This window comes from Squalius cephalus (genome assembly GCF_949319135.1).
Source record: "Squalius cephalus genome assembly, chromosome: 21".
NCBI lineage: Eukaryota > Metazoa > Chordata > Actinopteri > Cypriniformes > Leuciscidae > Squalius > Squalius cephalus.
The window spans coordinates 21,787,391-21,804,122 of record NC_137142.1 but is presented as its reverse complement, the minus strand read 5'-3'; the positions used below and the strand labels follow the sequence as shown (position 1 = coordinate 21,804,122).

Here is a 16,732-nt window from a genome sequence, read left to right as displayed (position 1 = left end):
AATGGCTCTTGGTAGTACATCGGTAGTACATTGCCACAAAGTTCCCACCAGTAAGTTTTTTTTTAATGATTGCTCCATATGAACTGCATTTGCTTAAACCCCATTTGGGGAACAGATATATAGCTACCAGTTTTAATGAAATTTGTTTTACGAGTTGACACCGTTCATGGCTGAGGTAAGCAATCACATCATAAAGGGGAGAAGGAGTGGCAGAAAGCAGCCGCGGCTCATCTTTAAGGGCAGGTGGGGCAGTGCCCAAAAATATTCATCCTAAACATAGACCTATATAAACTAAATCAATAAAAAATAGAAAATGTGTTCGGATTTTCTAGACTATTTTAAGTTGTAAAGTGAACAGGATATATTCAAATTGAACGTCTGGCTTCGGTAGGCATGTGTTATTTAACGCCCACTGTCGCGAATTTGCAACAAACCCCTTCCATTCAGACTGCAGGCGAGATAGCGTGTGTTTTCCCCCAATGCCTGTTTGTGCACATTCGATACATACCTAGGAACATTTTGCACGCACTGGTTTCTCGTAGGAGCGGTCGGAGTGGGAACTACATCCGGTTCACCGAAGCTAATATTTTGGTTTGCAAAATCCGCATATCAAGGGCGCAAATGTGGAGAAATTGCCCAAAATTAGTTAAGTTGTGCTAAGATAAAAATATGTACCAGCTTATTGATTGCTTCTATAGCTATGTTATTCATATAGACTTCATGTGACGAATATTTTTTACGTACTTTGTAGATTTCTGTTTGTAGCAAATTTGCGACATTGGTCCATAACGGCTGGATTGGGCTAATGGCTACATATTATAATAATGCTGTATTTAGATGGTTTCAGCCCAAAATTTGTTTTTTTTTGTTTGTTTTTTTTTCACAAAAAATAGCATGTTAGGATATAACACTATAAGAATATATAATGTATGCACTGGAGAAACAAGGAAAGAGTTAAACAGAGTGTAACATGGAATGTATAAAAACTACTGTCAATGTTAGGGAGTAGGAGAGTGTTTTGTTTCTTGCTGTTGTCAAGATTCATTAATTTGTCAATTAAAGTTTATAAGTTCTAACAACTTTGTGCCATGAATAAAATCTACATACCTGAGATGGGAAAATGTGTTTTATTAATTTTACCATTTTGTAAAAAAAATTACCCTAAATGCCTGTTGTCGCAAATTTGCAACATACCAAAATTTCTATTTATTTGTTGTGCAAAAGTGAAATTGATAATCTCAACATTATTTACCATCTACTTAAAGGCAAAAACACACATAATTTTTTATTTATTTATATAAAGCTATATAAATTCAGGCGTTAAGGGGTTAATAAGTGGGGCAGAGGGTGCCTAAGCCCTCCCCAGCTCTACAGCGCCCCACAATGTAAATATGTGGTGAAAAATGGAACTGCAGTGCATTCTAATTTAGAGCCATTGTGGGAGATTTCAGACTGCCCCGCTTATTTTCACGTTACTTCACGTAAACCTTCTTCCAGACCAAGACGATATCAATCCACTTCAGCTATGTGTATATTAGTCTGCATCAGGTCAGTAACCAGTTGTCATGTCTGTTCGTCTTATGTGGAGTAGCGAATCAAATTAATTAAACTATAAATCCTTTAGTTTAAACATGCTTACTTGAATAGCCTTTAAATAGTTCTGTTGTGTTTGTTTTATGTTTGTTATGAGAATAGACTTTCTTTTCCTCACTGGAATTCCTCCTCAACTTGTAACATTCTAAAACAACATTTGAAGGCAATAAATACTACATAAAGGCAATTCTAAGATAGCATTCTATGCGCGTGTCGTGTGTACTTAAAGTCTGCCAATCAACATTAGAGTGCCACCCTTAGGCTGAATAATACACCTTCTGCAAAAAGTGTTCTGCACGTGTTAGAATATAAAGCAATTAGAATATAAAGCTTACAAAATGTTTATCATAAACTAGTGCTAAGACCCAGAATCTGTCCTACATACTGTAAATTTATGATCGGGAGTCCCCAGTGTCAGAGAGAGACAGAAATCCCATCATCTTCCTAGACAAATATTGGGTTAATCTTTGGTCATGTTAATTCTGCTCTCAGCCCCCTCTTTTCATCATAATTTAACTGTGGCCACTGACAGCAGGCATAATCAGATGTGGATGTAAACGAGTTGGTATTTATTAGGGGCCGGCGTGGACGCTCACTGAGACACGAGTGCCCACCCGTCCTTATCCCTATTGATGTACAACGCTGACAAGTAAATTAAATTTACCTTTGGAAATGGTTCTATTAGTATTTTTATTAGGTTAATTAAGCAAGCTCTGGGGACTCATTGAATGGGCGAGACTGGAGATTAATTCACTGTTCTCCTTGTGCTAGAGGACTAAGGCAGTAATCCCTGTGCAGCCGTCCTCCTCCAGATACGCTCATCGCCGCCACGCCACTTCATTAACGCGCCCTCGCCACATCCTCACCTTGATTCCCTGCAATGGGCTCTCTCCTATGAAACCAGATATGCTGGTACAAAATGCATTGATTCCAGTAAAAAGCACACATTCTAATACGCTTACGCAACATGCAAAAATTACATCAAATGCTTAGTATGTCCGAATATGCCTTTTACAGACTTTTCTTGAAACCCTCCTAAACAACATGTGGTGATATAGGTGTTGTTTGATTTATTTATTTATTTATATATATATATATATATATATTTGAGGCTTTCTGACCCCAAGACTCAATTAATCTATGCAATTCTCCATCTGTTATCCTTGGAGAGTCTTTGGCCACTCAAACTTTCCTCCTCACCGTTCATTAAGACAATATAGACACACGTCCTCTTCCTGGCAGATTCGTAACATCTTTAGTTGATTGAAACTTATTGCCCTGATGGTCAAAATGGGGATTTACAATTATTTAGCTATTTTCTTGCAGCCACTTCTATTTTGTGAAGCTCAACAATCTTTTGCTGCACATCAGAACTATATTCTTTGGTTTTACTCATTGTGATGGATGATTAAGGGAATTAGGCCTTCATGTTTCCTCATATTTAAACTCCTGTGAAACAAGAAGTCATAGCTAGACAATTTTATGTTTTGCAAGTCACCCTGGTGTGCTAAAAAAGGGTAAATATTAATGGGAATATACTTCAGAGATATTTTACTCGTAAAAAAATTCTAGGGGTGCCAATAATTGTGGCCAATGTGTTTTGGAGAAAAATATTTATTTCATAATGTGATTTCCCCCCCACTTTCAATTCTTTTACTTCAATGAAAGGTTACATTTTTGCAAAAATTTTTTTTGAATGAAAGATCAAAAGAATAAACAATGCAGATTTATTTTCTACAGCCATCTTTGATCATATTTACCAGGAGTGCCAATAATTCAGACCACAACTGTATATGTCAAATCCTGTTGTTTGTTTATTTATTCTATTATTATTTTTTAGGAATTTTTACACAGCCTAAGACTGCCAGACAATGACAGCCATAGTGACCATGTCTGTCAAGCTCCAAAAAGGACAACAAAATCAATAAGCCATCATAAAATCATAGAAGCTCTTCACAATTAAAAAAAAATGGTTACTATTGTGGTGCACCAAAAAAAAAAAAAGTTTTGAATGATACTAGGATGTAAAATGAAATGGCAGAAGCCACGATTTTCCCTTTAATACATCCTTTATGTGATGACCCAACAGTTTCTATGAAGATATAACAATTAAAAAAAAAAGTTTACTCTTCCTGAATATTGAGCGAGCGAGTATGCGTGTATGTTTATCTGAACTAAATTCTCTCAGCAGGTCAAGAGAGCTGCTGACCAGACTGACTCCAGCTGAGCGGGAATTAGCCTGTCCCGCACATGGCATCTGCCCAGTGGGAGAGCCGATACAGTGCGGACAGCACAGCGCTGGGCTCCCCTGATGAAAGCTGTATTGATTGAGAAAAAGGCCTTTTGATAAAGCAGATTGCTCATCGGAGTGGAACCTCATGCTTCTCAGATATAACGCCTCTCAATCCGCCGGCCTCCAAATCGACCCTGACGCCTGCAGCCGTCACCAAAGCAGGGAAACGTCCTCATCTCTCATCCGCTATGATCACACTGAAGCCCAGGCCCATCGATTGCCAAGCACACCTCCTCTGGACTGTGTGAGTAAGGCACATGAAGGCAGTGCTGGCCAAACTGCAAGCCTCTCCCTCGGTTCACCCCCAACTGCGTGGTTTGTGTTCTGCCGAGAACATTTTTCATTTAGTTTCCGCCAAAAACAAATCAGACTCAACGTCTGTCTGTTTTGGGACTGGAGGAAATCAAATTTGTGCTTTTACAAGGATGAAAACAAATCACCTTGAACAGTTTCACTTATACGGTATTACGGTCAAAGCCGCAGATGTGTGCGATTGAAAAGCATGCTTTTGGCACGGCGTAGCTTGAAGTAGTGATGCCCATCAATGTTATTTATTCATTGAGAGTAATTACGGGCGTGTGAGTGGAGAGTAAGGAGTTGGGGACAGTGCTACACAATTGTTTTGCCACTATGGTGGTTCTCTTCATGTTTGGGCTAGTGAAAGGAGGGGCTGATGGATGTCATATGATGGTTATGTATTACATACACTGAGTTTAGCATGAGCCACATCTGATTCTCTGGTATTGCATTTGTTTGGTTAAATCACCTAACTCTACTCTCTGAAGAGTCTCAATGGAAGTGTTTGGGGAATGGTTAACCCTTTGGGCCTCGAGTGTCATTTGACTGTTTTTACTGTAATCGGCATGCCACACAACAACACAAACATGTGCTCAGGTATTCAGAGTGTTTCATCTACACATGACTGTAGAGGACAGGAAGTAGAGGTCTGGACCATCAGTCTGGTTGTAAAATGTTTGTAACTCAGTAGTTTGGGTGCTTGATATAATTCTCCCAGCTGTGTGCAACAAATTAGAATCATTTTGAATCTATAACTTAGTATCTACAAATTAATACCATGTAACATGAAATACTGTGTACTGTAAATTAATGTCAAGTACAAAGCAAACACTGTTGCTACAACTGACTTCTAACATGGTGAACAGCAGCTGGGGAAACATTTTTGTGAAATGTTAATTCCTTTTAAAATTATTTTCTATTTCATATTACACATTTAATTCTAAAACATCAAACAACTTAGACAAAATTATATTGAATAAATACATACAAAAATTAGCAAGCAATAAAATAAAAAAATAAATAAAAAAAGCACTTTCACGGTTGCGACAAAAATTGGTTTTCTTTGTGGGTCCAGTAGAAGTTAATGGGGAAAGTAACGAAAGTAACTCTCTTCATCCGCTCAAACATGATATTTCTATTTTATTTTTGTTCTATTTTTAACATTCATTAATCTGACTGCAAATCAAATTATACTCCAAAAGCAAAAATGTTGATTTTTTTCTACCTCTAAATAGTTTTTTGCCCTATATATCCTATTTGTTTTTATACTAGACTGTACCCCATGTTACAACCATCCATATGATATTAATGATATATGCATAGACCTCTTTTCAGAACATTTATATATAAAAAAAACTAAACTATTGCCACTTCTTTATTGCAACAAGTAGCCAATGGCACATACAGCAAAAAAAAAAAAAAAAAAAAAAAAAGATTTCTAGCCTGAGAGGCAAATAATGAAATAAATAAAACTGGACTTCAGCGAGGCCTGGTCTTCGCCACACCACTCCCTTCAGCCTCCACCAGATACACAGTAACCTTAATAATTGATTATAATTGATTTTAACCTGGCCCTGACCTGGGCGGAAGAGAAACGGGGAAAACAGGCCAGCACGCATCTTTAAAAGCTCCAGACGTATAGTACAGATAAAATATTTAGGCTGCAGAATCCTTGACCTCCCTGTGCTAGTCAGCTCCCAACTTGAATTGATTTCTGACAAGACAACTGGGACACAATTACAACAAAATGCACTAAAGCCGTCCAGTTGTGTCTCCGAAAGCTACCGCCAGTTTAACCTCTTCAGCACAGCTGGGGTTGAATGCGGGGCCAAGGTCTGGCCAAGCGGACATACGGTGGATCACACCTCCTCGGGGAGAGACCGATCAACTGCGAAGTGCACACAGCATCCGCAAATGAGGTACCTAGCCAGCACCTAAAACTGTGGACGAAGCCCCTTTTCTCGTCTCATGTCATAAGCAAATCAGCAGCGGTATTCTGACCTGTTCTTATGTTGTTTCTACTCCAGGTACCAGGGAAGAAATGAATCCCTCTGGTTAAAGGCTTTAGCACAGAGAGTGAGAAAGTTATAGGAAGAGGATGCAATGGCCTTTCCCCCCCAACATGAAATATCCATGCTTTTGAGTATTGTAAAGAACAAGGGTAGCGGGTGCATTGAGTTTCGTCAAGATTGCTGGGAATAAGGTCAGCAAGAGATTCCAGAGGACAACATGCACATGAATATAGCATGGGAATCTGCACACAAATAAACCATGACTTTGTGCATGTGGATCCTGTATGATTGAACATGGAGCCCACAGAGACTTTGGAAAGAAATGGTATAGATTTGGGGTAAGAAACATCTTCCATCATATGAATTAGCTGGGTTTTTTTTTACAGTACCGGCCAAAAGTTTGGAAATATTAGGTTTATTAATGTTTTTAAAAGTAGTCTTAATCTCACCAAGGCTATATTTATTTGATAAAAAATACAGTAAAAACAGTAACTGATTTCTGTTGTAATATATTTTAAAATGTAATTTATTCCTGTGATGGCAAAGTTGAATTTTCAGCAGTCATTACTCCAGTCTTCAGTCACATGATCATTCAGAAATCATTCTAATATGCTGATTTGGTGCTAAAGAAACATGTCTTATTATTATTAATATTAAACACAGTTGTCCTGCTTAATATTTGTGTGGAATTTCAGGATTCTTTGATGAATAGAAAGTTCAAAAGAACAGCCTTTATTATAGATATAACTTATTTTGTAATATTTATTAATTTCATAAATGTATTTAGTGTCTTTTTTTATCAATTTAATGTGCCTTTGCTAAATAAAAGTATTAATTTATTTTTTTATTTATTTTTCTTAAATCTTACTTACCCCATACTTTTGAATGGCAGTGTATGATGATTTCCACCAAAAAGCAGCTTAAACAGTTTTTAACATTGATAATAATAATGTGATCTTAGAATGATTTTGAAAGATCATGTGAGATATATATATATATATATATATATATATATTTCAGAACTGGATTCCTATTGGAACCAAAATAACCAAATATTAAATAGAAAACAACAAACAAACAAACAAAAAGATAAAAAAAAAAAAAAAGATCTACCACTCAAGGGTTGTGGGGGCTTCCTCGAGAGTACTAAAGAATATTTGGACACTGGAATAAGAGTTGAAACGAAATTTTTTACGATTCTCATCCTTAGTTCTGACTGACCAAGAATGCCACTGTTCACATGAAGATTTATTACAACAGTCTTTAATGACTTTGAAGGACATCTATCATCATGAAAAAAATAAGTACTGACTGCAGCCGTATGTAGCATCTCAAGCATGCACTAAAATTAGATTCAGTGATTAACCATGTTTTGACACTGTTTATCATGATGACAAAACCCAGTTTAACTTAAAGCTTTTAATGTGTTAACTAGAGTCCATGTATCTATTCTACTGACTTGAAAAGAAAAACACAAAATGGAATGCCTGAATTTCACCCACCCCCATTAAACACACATAATATGCCTTGTGTAGACAAACACTGGCATCACATGAAGCTCTCCTGCAGTGTACACATTTTTTTGAATTCTCTCAACAAAACACACAGGTGTCAGTTAGGATGCAAGCACTCAATGTCCTCTCCTGATGTACCAAATAACTTTAATAGCATGTTAATCCTGTGGCGGGCCAGGCTTGGGGCTGTCCAGGTTTAATGAGGTTGCTCGGGTTTAACCAAGTTCATTGTGGTCATTGGACTTATGAGCTTGTGTAGCCACCTCAAGCTCACATGCACACAGTTGCTATTTGTATATCGACCAGTGCACATGGACGCACACTCTTTAGAGAATTCAAGTACCTATAAATTGGATCAAACCACATCTCTCTCACCATTCAAAACCACAAACACACACCCAAACCAAAATAATACATTTTCCAAATGCTCTGCTGAAACAGCATAAATGTTCTTAGCAATGTACTCGTTATATTTATGCAATTTACAAATGTGTAATTTATGTGGTGTAAAATAAATATATGTACTTATCTTTATAGTTTCAAAAATAGTTGTTTTTTTTTACAAATACAATGAATTATATTAATTGTATACATATCAATATACAAATTATATGTTATTCTATTTTTATCATCAACTATGGTTCCAAAGAACTTCAGCACTGACCCCACTGAATCTGGAGAAAGGGGAGAAAAAAGAAAAAAAAAACATTCTGAAACTTCACTATCACAAAATTGCTTCCATCCTACACATTAGCTGATCACATAATAATTTGTGTTGGAAAAAGGTTTTAAAATTTATTTTCAAAGTAAAAAAAAAAAAAAAAAAGTATTATTTACAAATATAATGAATTATTATTTGTATGTATTGTATGAATTACATTTGAATGCATTTGTAAATAAATGAATAGAAAGGACAAAAATGTCACGTCATTGACCTGTATACCAGGTAGCAGTGCCATCCAAAACAGAAAAGGCTTCATTATTCTACAGACACACAAAGACAGAATAAGCAGTGAAACTGTGCAGTGGTTGTGTGTGTGCGTAAATGTGTGTGTATGGATGTCATACGGTAAGCCAGCCAGAGCAAAACTAGGCCATTAATCATACGCCTGCGATGGAAGCGGTGTGTGTGGCGAGGCGGGGTCAAACTGGGGCTATTAAAGGAAGGCACGGGACCGGGGCCTCTGTTGTGCTAACCCCGAGATCCCTGCGGGCCCTGGCTCGGCCGGAGCCCCAGCTGTCCCCCCTCTGCCTGACACCCAGCTGGCTAGAGCGAGAATCGGGCAGAGTCCAAGCTGCCGCCCAACCTCCCCTCGTGGGTAAGAAAGGGGGGCCTTTAGGGTGGTTGACAGAAGAAGAGATCTCCAGCGAACAAACATCCTGTGGCTAAAACCAAGCACAATAACATCGATGGACTCGTGACGTATTTCAACGGCTCTTATTAAAAGGCCAGACTGGGATCTCTCAGCCTGACGAGACTTTGTGGAAACATTTTTAGTCATACGCACCAGCCGACAAACTCGTATTACGCATGACTCCAGACCGCAAGACATCATCTTCGCTGGCAAAGTCACAACTCCAGCTTTCATGCAGTGTTTTACTGTTTTAACATTTTACAGCTGGTCAACTCCATTCATCTGGACTGTAATTTACAGCGTGTCATCATATTACATACGACCACATGAATTCTATTGGCTAGCCAGTAATTATAATGCGAGTTCTGTGAGCGCAGTCATCAGTATGCTGCTGGTTAGGACACGATGTGATTCTCAACGGTCAGCGTCATTACTCAATACTGAGCTGTTTTTTGAGCAAATACCTAGCGATCTCACTCCGTCTGCAAGAGTTCCCACAACTAATCTCAAAGACTTCGACGTAGTTCAATTAAATTCAAAGTTGGCATGCATTGCAAGCATCAGTGCTATTAGTGATTCAGTTCTCTTTATAGCCAATCTATTTTTTAATAACAGTTCTGATGAAAACATTACAGTATTGATCTTTATTTATTGATCTAGCAGAGAGCATAGTTAAGGCTGACACAAATCAATCAAAATACATTTAAAATGACGATAGAGTACAGCAGGACTTGAGGTTGAGCTCGGAGCTTAATTAGTGAAATGGTGAGAGGGAACCCAAAGCAATATCAGACAGTAATACAGTGGCTCAGCTGTGTTTGTGCGGGCCAGATTACGTATTTGTATTGTATTAAAGCTAGAAATCACCAGCCAAGGTTAATGAAAGGGCAACTTACTTTAGGCCACAATAATCCCCTAGAAAACCTCTCTGCACAACAAACTGATGCATCCCATAAAACATGTGCTCAAAAGCTCAGACTGTACATTGGCCTGTGGCATGGGCAGCTAGCTTTCAGGAGAAATAAAAGGAGAGAGTGGGAGAGAAAGAGAGCATACTGTCCGTGTTGGGAGCGGCTGAAGTGTTATTTTAATCGGAGGAATGTAACCTGTGCCTGACATAAGACTAGGTATGTCTAGCTTTAAATCAAGTTAGAGAGCAAAGGCCCAGAGAATACACACACAAGACAATACTCACAGACACACACACAGCCCAAGAAACATTAACTGGATTCTCTCTCGACTTTAGTGCAAAAACAGTGCACACTGACCATTTCTGGATTTGGCACATTCGTGCATTCTAAAAGTGGCCATCAGAATACATTTTCCCTAAATTACTGAGACAACTGTCCGATTTACAGAATCAAATCCTTGTATTACAACATTTTTAAAGAACCTTCACATAGATTTACTCCATTCAACTTTAATTCATAGAGACCACGTTATTTGATTTCTAAAAATATCAAATAACACAAAAAAGCAACATAAAAGTAAATCCTACAACTGTACTACATTCCAAGTCTTCTGAAGCCACACAATATCTTTGTGTGAGAAATATACAAAAAATGCAGCTATTTATTGATAAATTTCCCCATTTACTCATTGAGTCAGTGAGTTAAAATATTCAACTTTATTCTTCAAAGAACCAGTTGTTACAGCTCACAAATGGGACAGCAGTTCTCGAGTAACAGATCACTGGCAGGGTCATTTTAAGTGAAAAGCAACTTAAATTTCAGGTCTGCTCCTTAGATATGGACTACTTTTTGTTCATATTTAAAGCAAAAAAACTGTCTCACTATGAATTGCCATTGTATTGATTAGACTCACTGATCTCTGTCAAGTATGACGGCAGTGATAACATGATTTAAATTCACAGAAATATTAATGAGTTTACAAGGACCTTCCCATTATAATTATGTAGAGCAACCATGGCATCTTAGTGGGCCAGCGTTCCCTATGGGATACATAAATGTATCAGGCTAGCAAAACTCACCTACTTTTAACAAAACAGTTTACATGCAGATACAAATAACTCCAAGCATCCTTCATTACTATCAGCCGATGAATGGCTATGCCATCTGCAGCTTAATGACTCAAATAACTTCTTCAACCCAGCACTGACAGTTATTGTTCAAAGCACTGCCCATAACCTTTACAAAGGACACAATTTCAGGACATTCTCACATTACTTTCCTCCTGACAAAACTCTAAAAGCATTTTCTGAGGAATTAGCTAAGGGACTTGAACTTGAACTTCTTTTTTAAATTAAGTGAAATATTTCTCTGCTGAACTACTGCTATAAAAACCATGGCCAATCACTGGCACACAAGAGTGTGAAGACCGGAATGTCACCATAACCATGTTTGACAACTCCTGACTCTCAACTTATTGGACAAGCTGAACCTCAAATCCACGTAGAACTTGTGAGCTGTCTGGTGAGCAGCAGATAAGCATGTAAGAGAGACAGCAGATCTGTCTGTACCCAACCTGTCTGCTGCTCTGGAAGAGTAATTACAGGAAGGCCTGTGGTAATTAGCCCACCTCTCACTGTGTTTGTCTGTTTTTAAGGCTGACAAAAAGAAAGAAAGAAAAAAAAACCTGGAAGCTGACAAAGCCGCAGCCCAGTTTTACCATATGGGAGCGGATGGATAGTGTCGAACAGCATGTTGGGTTTACGTGGAACGGAGTCAAACGCGTAAGCTTAGCTACAGGGATCTCAAATATGAAGACGCCCCTCCTGATACCACCAGTCTAACAGACAAGACAGCCACAATCTGCATCCCTCGCTGTTTGTTGTCAAGAATGTTTGAAGCAGTTCTCTCTAGGCAGAGCTCAATGATGAGTATAAGGGCCAGTGTGAGAAAGTTTGGGGCCAGTTGACAGAACTGTCACTTGCCAATGCTTACGTTCCAACAATTATATATATTTGTGGATCATGTACATGAGTTGGTAAGCCTTATATATATACAATTTATTTATAAAAACGAAAAAATGCCAGCAAAGGACAAGTTTGACCAACTGGGCCAGCAAAACAAAACAAAAAATACATCCGAACAATATATTTTTTTCACAGTGACATTACCTAGAAAGTATATAATAATAATAAAAAACAAATCAACATATCACCTTGAGTATCAGCCTGTTTGATATATCAGTCTATCACTAAAAAGCAATCCTTACTGTCAAGTCCTGCTATGCAAGATGTGTTGTTTGCTTCTTTTGTCTTGGAACCATTAAAGCTGTCAAAATAAACATGAAAACTTTGATGGCTAGTTTGAGAGTAACTCTTCATAAATAGCGTGTGGACAGTCAGATAAAGAAGAGCGGCCTGTCACCATCGTAAGAGGTGTCTGCTGAACTCCTAAACGTACTGACTCAGAGGAAGATAATAATAAACACGGCTTATTTCCAACAACAAAAGAACTCCTCCGTCGAAATGAAAGACTATGACAAATCGTTGTTCTAATGTTTCCTGTGTGGGTGTGCCGTATGTGAATGCGTCTGTGTGTGTGTCCCTGTTGGCTAAGCAGCAGGGTGACTACTCCCCCTGTCTTCCCACCATCTGCCCAAGAGAGAGCTCCTCCAGCACCCCTTCCACAATCAGCACTTTTCCAGGCTGAAGCCAAGAGAACGAGACATCCAGCTAACTCTGCAGGTCCCATTGCTCACCTGCGTCATCGAGAACACGGGTCTCACTGATGGGCAGTTAATCAAAGGAAATAAAGTTAGGATGCTAACTATTCTAAACTTCGAAAAGTTATGAAAGTCTCTGGCACGGGAAAAGGAGGTGTGCAATACAATACAATACAATACAATACAATACAATTTTATACCAAATTAATCAAGCCGTGTGAATTTTAGCAACAACTCTGAAGATATAGCATGTGAACTTGCAATTCTTACCAACTGAATCAACATTTAAAATAACACCAAAGATGTGCACTCTGAAATTCAGAGTGCAATTAATTAGGCACACATTAAAATATTAACCTATTAATCAAACTGATATTAACATGAAGAAAAGGGCTCACTAGGGTATGATTGATACCACAAGTTTGGTTTCAGTACGGTACCAGAATCAAATATCTCGGTATCAATACCATAGGTGATTAGGCAGCCTCAAAAGATAACTGAATTAAAAACGATTTTATTAAGAACACCGCATGAAACTCTGCATTAACAAATTTGTTATTTGTTTTCAAGCATAAATATATAAACAACATAAACAGCACTTCTCAGTGCTCCAGTGATACAATTAAAAATGTTTTTTTTTTGTTATTGAACTATTATTGAATTTTACAAAAAGTGAAATCTTCCTTTAAAAAGTAACACATTTTACACAGAGCAAGTGGCAAATCTATTGTTTTGCATTTACGCTTCAAGATCTGCACAGATCTATCTTGACATACAGTATAGTTAGTGTCGTGCATTGCTATGGTTATGACTGTCAATCACAGGAGTTTCGGATTCAATCCACGATTTAAATAAGGTCCAGAAACTTTGAAATGTGCAGTAAGCAGCATGACAAATGTATATAATATACAATAAGTGAACAAAGAGTGCTCCCATTATAATCACTGAAGTTCAACGCTGCCATCTAACTCGCTGAAGATGACGCGAACGTGCTTTGGCTGAACTCTATGAGCTTCTCTAAACAAACTCCAGCGTTTTCAGCGGAACTTAAACACATCTGATTTTTTCTGAACATAATTGACCATTACGTTAATGTGCTCAACAGATATATGTCCGTGCAAAAACACGTTGTCAATAGAGCGCTTACACAAATACACACGGGAGCATAAACATTATTTGATTACTCGCGATATTCTCTTATTTTATATTAACAGCACAATTATCGTGTAGAGTGAGTCTTATCTGTTTGATCCATCTTGTTTCACTGTTGTCAAAATTGCCAGTTTCACAATCAGTTTGGATAACACTGCCGCATAGAGGTGAACTTCGGAACAGCAACGTATCAAGTACCGAAATGGTTGTAATCATGATACTGTACCATTTGAAATATAACATATACCGGTATTTTTCCAGCACCAGCGCAACCATAGAGTTCACAAAAGCAAATTTCTCAAATCACCATTCATGCTGCTGCTAGTCATTCATGGTGGTCGTTCTCTCTCAAGTTTAGACTCAAAACCCCCATTTGCCCTTCACACACTCAAGGATGGTCAAACTCCCATTGAGCCAAGCAAGACTAATATAAGCCATTTGGGTGTTTAGAAAGGCTTACCCTTTTCAGCGCTCAAAGCCCCATTAGATAAAGAGGAGCAGGGCAGGCTAATTAGAGTCTGACCGTTTGGCCATTCTAGAGCAAAGATTCATTTGCACTGGTCTTACAATCGGCCTCTCTCTCTCTCTCTTTCTCTCTCCACCTAATAGAAAAATAAGCTACTTCACTCTGCATCGCTGGCAGTGACACCTGCGATGGAGGGGGTAATGGTGTTTAATGGCCTTTTAAATTTTTATTCAGTCTGAGAATCATAAAAGAGGAACCAGGCAGCCACTGGATCTCTTAATAATCCCAATGCTATGGCAACCAAAAGCAAGCTTAGCTGTCGGACATTAGGTTGCTCGCCAATCCACACCTGCTCTCGGTTCTCGTGTTGGAAGAAATGTTGAGATATTGAGAAAGAGGCACATTTCTATATTTCTGCAAGGTCACCAATGGCGTTTTAGTGATCCTAATAATAGACGTTTTAAAGTTTAAGTGCTGCCCGGGGGTCTTCTGCATGTTCATTAGGAATCGCGGCCTGCTTGGCCAACACAGCAAGGAATGGACATTAAAAAGGCAGAGGGAAAAAAAGAAAAGGACAAAGAGGGAGGAAAATTGAGGAAGAGTGTTTATGTTTTGGAAGGCTGCAACTGTGAGTTTGCGCTCCCTGGTGAGAGAGACAAATCCAGATCTGATATGAGAGTTGTGGCTTTTACACATCTGAGACCTGCTGTATCACCAGAACCTATCTTTTATTTATTTACAGCAGCTCTGAAAGGGAGGGAGGGAGGGAGAGAGAGAGAGAGAGAGAGAGAGAATTTGACAAATCACACTCATCCTAAACATGACTATATATATATATAACAAATACATACCTGGGAGATTTTGGTGAGGATATCGGCAAGTTTTGTACTTGTTTATCCATTACATCAGTGATTCCCAACCAGGGGTATATGTACACCGGAGAGTCCTTAAGCAGGTTACACAGGGTTCTTAAAAAGACTTTTTTAAACCTAAAAAAAAAAAAAACACAACAACAACTTAATAGTACCAAACAATTCATTATTTCAATATATTAACTAATAATGATATCTTCTGTTACTTTCTATGAAAATAAAACAAAATAATGTGCACTGTAATTTATACAAATTTTATAAATGTGGATTACATTCATAGAGCTCTAATTTACAACAAACATTGTGTTTTGGGGATCCAGATCACGTAAATAAGTTACACTGCAAATAATCATATACACTACGGTTCAAAAGTTTTGGACCTGTAAGATTTTTTTTTTTATATATATATATATGTTTTTGAAAGACGTCTCTTATCTTAACTGAGAAAAAACTGTTTGAAATATCCATCTGTTTTTCAGTGGTGACTATTAATAATATAAATGACAATGCTAAATGATGTCCACTATTAGTTAACATTTCTGTATTCCATATGATTATGCTATCAGCCACATGAGTGTATATGCAGCTCCCTCCGTCTAACACATTCTGCATTATGGGTGGGTGATATACCGGTAGACACAATTAACCGGTAGAAATTTGTTAACCGATACAGATTTTGGACTATTGCTGTGCTCACGACATGTCATAATTACCATAGGCTCGATATGACAACCCGTCATTGTTTCTATTCGGAACTGTTCATGTCCTCGGACAGGGAATTATGTGTTTCTATGGCGACACAATCAACACCTAAATGAATCACCAGTGGTCAGGTGGTTAGCGGTCACATAGTACAAGTAGAAGCTCTTAGAAAAGTTCCATCTTCCAAGTTGTAATTACAAGCTCTAGAAGGATGGGAACACTTTTTACAAGTTGAAACCTCGAAATTATGGTAATTTCAATATGGCGTGAATGCACATTATCTATCGCGGTTAAGCTTACGTGACAGTGTTGTGCTGCACTTGGTCATGAAAGCTTATCATTTGCATGAGTTTTTAAGCATTGACTTAGTGATTTTAAACTGTTGAAGCATAGTAAGCAGCGAAAGACAACTCATTTCGCTATATGAGAACGCTGTCAGAGAGATGGTTTCTGAGCGCTGAGAGACGCACACATTTGAAGCCGCTGCTCATAGTGAGTACTGAACTAAATTCATTTGCCGCCTAAATGGGCTTCAGCGGTTAAATACACTAATGTGTCAAAATGACACATTTTTGCAAGTAAACAGTCATTTATGTCTTAAGTGAATTTAAACAGTTGAGAAAGAAAATGCACAAGTATATTGGATCCGTGCAGTCGGTCTTAAAGTGACAGCATCCAAATATACCTGTTGTCGTCTGTGTCAATGTTAATCAAACAACAAAAAAGGGAAAATCTCACACTGCTCTTAACTGAATCACTTTTGTAACTTAAATGTATAATTTACACAGTGAAGGCTATATATTTTTTTATCATTTAATTACTTTATACAATCTATGTAGTATTTCT

General features: G+C 37.9%; 1 long non-coding RNA gene across 5 annotated transcripts in view; it reads right to left on the bottom strand.

The window, feature by feature from the left end:
- LOC307149133 overlaps positions 1-16,732 on the bottom strand; it is a 134,640-nt gene that overhangs the window by 13,148 nt on the left and 104,760 nt on the right. For all 5 annotated transcript variants that reach the window (XR_013819526.1, XR_013819527.1, XR_013819528.1 and 2 more), the window contains exon 3: positions 15,164-15,301. This is a non-coding gene — a long non-coding RNA (uncharacterized lncRNA). The remainder of the gene's footprint in view (positions 1-15,163; positions 15,302-16,732) is intronic.